The sequence below is a fragment of the Culex pipiens genome, chromosome 2 (genome assembly GCF_016801865.2).
Source record: "Culex pipiens pallens isolate TS chromosome 2, TS_CPP_V2, whole genome shotgun sequence".
NCBI classification, from domain to species: domain Eukaryota; kingdom Metazoa; phylum Arthropoda; class Insecta; order Diptera; family Culicidae; genus Culex; species Culex pipiens.
Window position 1 is genome coordinate 118,112,736 of NC_068938.1, and position 7,892 is coordinate 118,120,627.

Genomic DNA, 7,892 nt, shown 5'->3' on the forward strand with positions numbered 1-7,892 from the left:
TATTTAGGGTCGCTGAACCCGAATATGACCATGAAAATCGGTCACGGCGACCCAGGAGCGTGTTATCTAAAATGGTGCCAATATGGCGAAGAGAGAATCTTCAAGTATTTTCAAACAACATGCAACAAGCTTGTGACCGATCAAATTTAACTAATTTAGGGTCGCTGAACCCGAATATGACCATGAAAATCGGTCACGGCGACCCAGGAGCGTGTTATCTAAAATTGTGTCAATATGGCGAAGAGTGAATTTTCAAGTATTTTCAAACAACATGCAACAAGCTTGTGACCGATTAAATTCAACTAATTTGGGGTCGCTGAACCCGAATATGACCATGAAAATCGGTCACGGCGACCCAGGAGCGTGTTATCTAAAATTGTGCCAATATGGCGAAGAGTGAATCTTCAAGTATTTTCAAACAACATGCAACAAGCTTGTGACCGATCAAATTTAACTAATTTGGGGTCGCTGAACCCGAATATGACCATGAAAATCGGTCACGGCGACCCAGGAGCGTGTTATCTAAAATTGTGACAATATGGCGAAGAGTGAATCTTCAAGTATTTTCAAACAACATGCAACAAGCTTGTGACCGATCAAATTTAACTAATTTAGGGTCGCTGAACCCGAATATGACCATGAAAATCGGTCACGGCGACCCAGGAGCGTGTTATCTAAAATGGTGCCAATATGGCGAAGAGAGAATCTTCAAGTATTTTCAAACAACATGCAACAAGCTTGTGACCGATCAAATTTAACTAATTTAGGGTCGCTGAACCCGAATATGACCATGAAAATCGGTCACGGCGACCCAGGAGCGTGTTATCTAAAAGGGTGTCAATATGGCGAAGAGTGAATATGTCAATATGGCGAAGAGTGAATCTTCAAGTATTCTCAAACAACATGCAACAAGCTTGTGACCGATCAAATTTAACTAATTTAGGGTCGCTGAACCCGAATATGACCATGAAAATCGGTCACGGCGACCCAGGAGCGTGTTATCTAAAATGGTGCCAATATGGCGAAGAGTGAATCTTCAAGTATTTTCAAACAACATGCAACAAGCTTGTGACCGATCAAATTTAACTAATTTAGGGTCGCTGAACCCGAATATGACCATGAAAATCGGTCACGGCGACCCAGGAGCGTGTTATCTAAAAGGGTGTCAATATGGCGAAGAGTGAATCTTCAAGTATTTTCAAACAACATGCAACAAGCTTGTGACCGATCAAATTTAACTAATTTCGGGTCGCTGAACCCGAATATGACCATGAAAATCGGTCACGGCGACCCAGGAGCGTGTTATCTAAAATGGTGCCAATATGGTGAAGAGAGAATCTTCAAGTATTTTCAAACAACATGCAACAAGCTTGTGACCGATCAAATTTAACTAATTTAGGGTCGCTGAACCCGAATATGACCATGAAAATCGGTCACGGCGACCCAGGAGCGTGTTATCTAAAAGGGTGTCAATATGGCGAAGAGTGAATCTTCAAGTATTTTCAAACAACATGCAACAAGCTTGTGACCGATCAAATTTAACTAATTTCGGGTCGCTGAACCCGAATATGACCATGAAAATCGGTCACGGCGACCCAGGAGCGTGTTATCTAAAATGGTGCCAATATGGCGAAGAGAGAATCTTCAAGTATTTTCAAACAACATGCAACAAGCTTGTGACCGATCAAATTTAACTAATTTAGGGTCGCTGAACCCGAATATGACCATGAAAATCGGTCACGGCGACCCAGGAGCGTGTTATCTAAAATGGTGCCAAAATGGCGAAGAGTGAATCTTCAAGTATTTTCAAACAACATGCAACAAGCTTGTGACCGATTGAATTTAACTAATTTCGGGTCGCTGAACCCGAATATGACCATGAAAATCGGTCACGGCGACCCAGGAGCGTGTTATCTAAAATGGTGCCAATATGGCGAAGAGAGAATCTTCAAGTATTTTCAAACAACATGCAACAAGCTTGTGACCGATCAAATTTAACTAATTTCGGGTCGCTGAACCCGAATATGACCATGAAAATCGGTCACGGCGACCCAGGAGCGTGTTATCTAAAAGGGTGTCAATATGGCGAAGAGTGAATCTTCAAGTATTTTCAAACAACATGCAACAAGCTTGTGACCGATCAAATTTAACTAATTTAGGGTCGCTGAACCCGAATATGACCATGAAAATCGGTCACGGCGACCCAGGAGCGTGTTATCTAAAAGGGTGTCAATATGGCGAAGAGTGAATCTTCAAGTATTTTCAAACAACATGCAACAAGCTTGTGACCGATCAAATTTAACTAATTTCGGGTCGCTGAACCCGAATATGACCATGAAAATCGGTCACGGCGACCCAGGAGCGTGTTATCTAAAATGGTGCCAATATGGTGAAGAGAGAATCTTCAAGTATTTTCAAACAACATGCAACAAGCTTGTGACCGATCAAATTTAACTAATTTAGGGTCGCTGAACCCGAATATGACCATGAAAATCGGTCACGGCGACCCAGGAGCGTGTTATCTAAAATGGTGCCAATATGGCGAAGAGAGAATCTTCAAGTATTTTCAAACAACATGCAACAAGCTTGTGACCGATCAAATTTAACTAATTTAGGGTCGCTGAACCCGAATATGACCATGAAAATCGGTCACGGCGACCCAGGAGCGTGTTATCTAAAATTGTGTCAATATGGCGAAGAGTGAATCTTCAAGTATTTTCAAACAACATGCAACAAGCTTGTGACCGATCAAATTTAACTAATTTAGGGTCGCTGAACCCGAATATGACCATGAAAATCGGTCACGGCGACCCAGGAGCGTGTTATCTAAAAGGGTGTCAATATGGCGAAGAGTGAATCTTCAAGTATTTTCAAACAACATGCAACAAGCTTGTGACCGATCAAATTTAACTAATTTAGGGTCGCTGAACCCGAATATGACCATGAAAATCGGTCACGGCGACCCAGGAGCGTGTTATCTAAAAGGGTGTCAATATGGCGAAGAGTGAATCTTCAAGTATTTTCAAACAACATGCAACAAGCTTGTGACCGATCAAATTTAACTAATTTCGGGTCGCTGAACCCGAATATGACCATGAAAATCGGTCACGGCGACCCAGGAGCGTGTTATCTAAAATGGTGCCAATATGGTGAAGAGAGAATCTTCAAGTATTTTCAAACAACATGCAACAAGCTTGTGACCGATCAAATTTAACTAATTTAGGGTCGCTGAACCCGAATATGACCATGAAAATCGGTCACGGCGACCCAGGAGCGTGTTATCTAAAATGGTGTCAATATGGCGAAGAGTGAATTTTCAAGTATTTTCAAACAACATGCAACAAGCTTGTGACCGATCAAATTTAACTAATTTCGGGTCGCTGAACCCGAATATGACCATGAAAATCGGTCACGGCGACCCAGGAGCGTGTTATCTAAAATGGTGCCAATATGGTGAAGAGAGAATCTTCAAGTATTTTCAAACAACATGCAACAAGCTTGTGACCGATCAAATTTAACTAATTTAGGGTCGCTGAACCCGAATATGACCATGAAAATCGGTCACGGCGACCCAGGAGCGTGTTATCTAAAATGGTGCCAAAATGGCGAAGAGTGAATCTTCAAGTATTTTCAAACAACATGCAACAAGCTTGTGACCGATTGAATTTAACTAATTTGGGGTCGCTGAACCCGAATATGACCATGAAAATCGGTCACGGCGACCCAGGAGCGTGTTATCTAAAATGGTGCCAATATGGCGAAGAGAGAATCTTCAAGTATTTTCAAACAACATGCAACAAGCTTGTGACCGATCAAATTTAACTAATTTCGGGTCGCTGAACCCGAATATGACCATGAAAATCGGTCACGGCGACCCAGGAGCGTGTTATCTAAAATGGTGCCAATATGGTGAAGAGAGAATCTTCAAGTATTTTCAAACAACATGCAACAAGCTTGTGACCGATCAAATTTAACTAATTTGGGGTCGCTGAACCCGAATATGACCATGAAAATCGGTCACGGCGACCCAGGAGCGTGTTATCTAAAAGGGTGTCAATATGGCGAAGAGTGAATCTTCAAGTATTTTCAAACAACATGCAACAAGCTTGTGACCGATCAAATTTAACTAATTTCGGGTCGCTGAACCCGAATATGACCATGAAAATCGGTCACGGCGACCCAGGAGCGTGTTATCTAAAATGGTGCCAAAATGGTGAAGAGAGAATCTTCAAGTATTTTCAAACAACATGCAACAAGCTTGTGACCGATCAAATTTAACTAATTTAGGGTCGCTGAACCCGAATATGACCATGAAAATCGGTCACGGCGACCCAGGAGCGTGTTATCTAAAATGGTGCCAATATGGCGAAGAGTGAATCTTCAAGTATTTTCAAACAACATGCAACAAGCTTGTGACCGATCAAATTTAACTAATTTCGGGTCGCTGAACCCGAATATGACCATGAAAATCGGTCACGGCGACCCAGGAGCGTGTTATCTAAAATGGTGCCAATATGGCGAAGAGAGAATCTTCAAGTATTTTCAAACAACATGCAACAAGCTTGTGACCGATCAAATTTAACTAATTTAGGGTCGCTGAACCCGAATATGACCATGAAAATCGGTCACGGCGACCCAGGAGCGTGTTATCTAAAATGGTGCCAATATGGCGAAGAGTGAATCTTCAAGTATTTTCAAACAACATGCAACAAGCTTGTGACCGATCAAATTTAACTAATTTGGGTTCGCTTAAACCGAATATGACCATGAAAATCGGTCACTGCGACCCAGGAGCGTGTTATCTAAAATGGTGCCAATATGGCGAAGAGAGAATCTTCAAGTATTTTCAAACAACATGCAACAAGCTTGTGACCGATCAAATTTAACTAATTTAGGGTCGCTGAACCCGAATATGACCATGAAAATCGGTCACGGCGACCCAGGAGCGTGTTATCTAAAATTGTGCCAATATGGCGAAGAGAGAATCTTCAAGTATTTTCAAACAACATGCAACAAGCTTGTGACCGATTAAATTTAACTAATTTAGGGTCGCTGAACCCGAATATGACCATGAAAATCGGTAACGGCGACCCAGGAGCGTGTAATCCATGATGGCTTCCAATATGGCGAAGAGTGAATTTTCAAGTATTTTCAAACAACATGCAACAGGCTTGTGACCGATCATATTGACCTAATTAAGGTTCGCTGAACCCGAATATGACCATGAAAATCGGTCACGGCGACCCAGGAGCGTGTTATCTAAAATTGTGCCAAAATGGCGAAGAGTGAATCTTCAAGTATTTTCAAACAACATGCAACAAGCTTGTGACCGATTAAATTTAACTAATTTGGGGTCGCTGAACCCGAATATGACCATGAAAATCGGTCACGGCGACCCAGGAGCGTGTTATCTAAAATGGTGCCAATATGGCGAAGAGAGAATCTTCAAGTATTTTCAAACAACATGCAACAAGCTTGTGACCGATTAAATTTCAACTAATTTGGGTCGCTGAACCCGAATATGACCATGAAAACTACGCATGATGGCGTCCAATATGGCGAAGAGTGAAATCTTCAAGTATTTTCAAACAAAATGCAACAGCTTGTGACCGATCAAATTTAAGTAATTTCGGGCCGCTGAACCCGAATATGACCATGAAAATCGGTCACGGCGACCCAGGAGCGTGTTATCTAAAATGGTGCCAATATGGTGAAGAGAGAATCTTCAAGTATTTTCAAACAACATGCAACAGGCTTGTGACCGATCATATTGACCTAATTAAGGTTCGCTGAACCCGAATATGACCATGAAAATCGGTCACGGCGACCCAGGAGCGTGTTATCTAAAATTGTGCCAAAATGGCGAAGAGTGAATCTTCAAGTATTTTCAAACAACATGCAACAAGCTTGTGACCGATTAAATTTAACTAATTTGGGGTCGCTGAACCCGAATATGACCATGAAAATCGGTCACGGCGACCCAGGAGCGTGTTATCTAAAATTGTGTCAATATGGCGAAGAGTGAATATTCAAGTATTTTCAAACAACATGCAACAAGCTTGTGACCGATTAAATTCAACTAATTTGGGGTCGCTGAACCCGAATATGACCATGAAAATCATGATGGCGTCCAATATGGCGAAGAGTGAATCTTCAAGTATTTTCAAACAAAATGTAACAGGCTTGTGACCGATCAAATTTAAGTAATTTCGGGCCGCTGAACCCGAATATGACCATGAAAATCGGTCACGGCGACCCAGGAGCGTGTTATCTAAAATGGTGTCAATATGTGAAGAGAGAACTTCAAGTATATTCAAACAACATGCAACAAGCTTGTGACCGATCAAATTTAACTAATTTAGGGTCGCTGAACCCGAATATGACCATGAAAATCGGTCACGGCGACCCAGGAGCGTGTTATCTACAAGTGTTAAAATATGGCGACGAGTGAAACTTCAAGTATTTTCAAACAACATGCAACAAGCTTGTGGCCGATCAAATTTAACTAATTTCGGGTCGCTGAACCCGAATATGACCATGAAAATCGGTCACGGCGACCCAGGAGCGTGTTATCTAAAATGGTGCCAAATATGGCGAAGATGAGAATCTTCAAGTATTTTCAAACAACATGCAACAGGCTTGTGACCGATCAAATTAAACTAATTTAGGGTCGCTGAACCCGAATATGACCATAGAAAATCGTCACGTGCGACCCAGGAGCGTGTTATCTAAAATGTGCCAAAATGGCGAAGAGTGAATCTTCAAGTATTTCAAACAACATGCAACAAGCTTGTGACCGATTGAAATTTAACTAATTTGGGGTCGCTGAACCCGAAATAATGACCATGAAAATCGTCACGGCGACCCCGGAGCGTGTTATCTAAAAGGGTGTCAATATGGCGAAGAGTGAATCTTCAAGTATTTCAAACAACATGCAACAAGCTTGTGACCGATCAAATTTACTAATTTGGGTCGCTGAACCCGAATATAACCATAGAAATACGGTCACGGCGACCCCGGACTCGTGTTATCTAAAAGGTGTCAATATGGCGAAGAGTGAATCTTCAAGTATTTTCAAACAACATGCAACAAGCTTGTGACCGATCAAATTTAAACTAATTTAGGGTCGCTGAACCCGAATATGACCATGAAAACGGTCACGGCGACCCAGGAGCGTGTTTATCTAAAATGGTGCCAAAATGGCGAAGAGTGAATCTTCAAGTATTTTCAAACAACATGCAACAAGCTTGTGACCGATCAAATTTAACTAATTTAGGTCGCTGAACCCGAATATGACCATGAAAATCGGTCACGGCGACCCCAGGAGCGTGTTATCTAAAATGGTGTCCAAAATGGCGAAGAGTGAATCTTCAAGTATTTTCAAACAACATGCAACAAGCTTGTGACCGATCAAATTATAACTAATTAGGGTCGCTGAACCCGAATAATGACCATAAAATCGGTCACGGCGACCCAGGAGCGTGTTATCTAAAAGTGGTCAATATGCGAAGAGTGAATCTTCAAGTATTTTCAAACAACATGCAACAAGCTTGTGACCGATCAAATTTAACTAATTTCGGGTCGCTGAACCCGAATATGACCATGAAAATCGGTCACGGCGACCCAGAGCGTGTTATCTAAAATGGTGCCAATATGGCGAAGAGGAATCTTCAAGTATTTTCAACAACATGCAACAAGCTTGTGACCGATCAAATTTTAACTAATTTAGGGTCGCTGAACCCGAATATGACCATGAAAATCGGTCACGGCGACCCAGGAGCGTGTTAATCTAAAATGGTGCCAAAATGGCGAAGAGTGAATCTTCAAGTATTTTCAAACAACATGCAACAAGCTTGTGACCGATTCAAATTAACTAATTTGGGTCGCTGAAC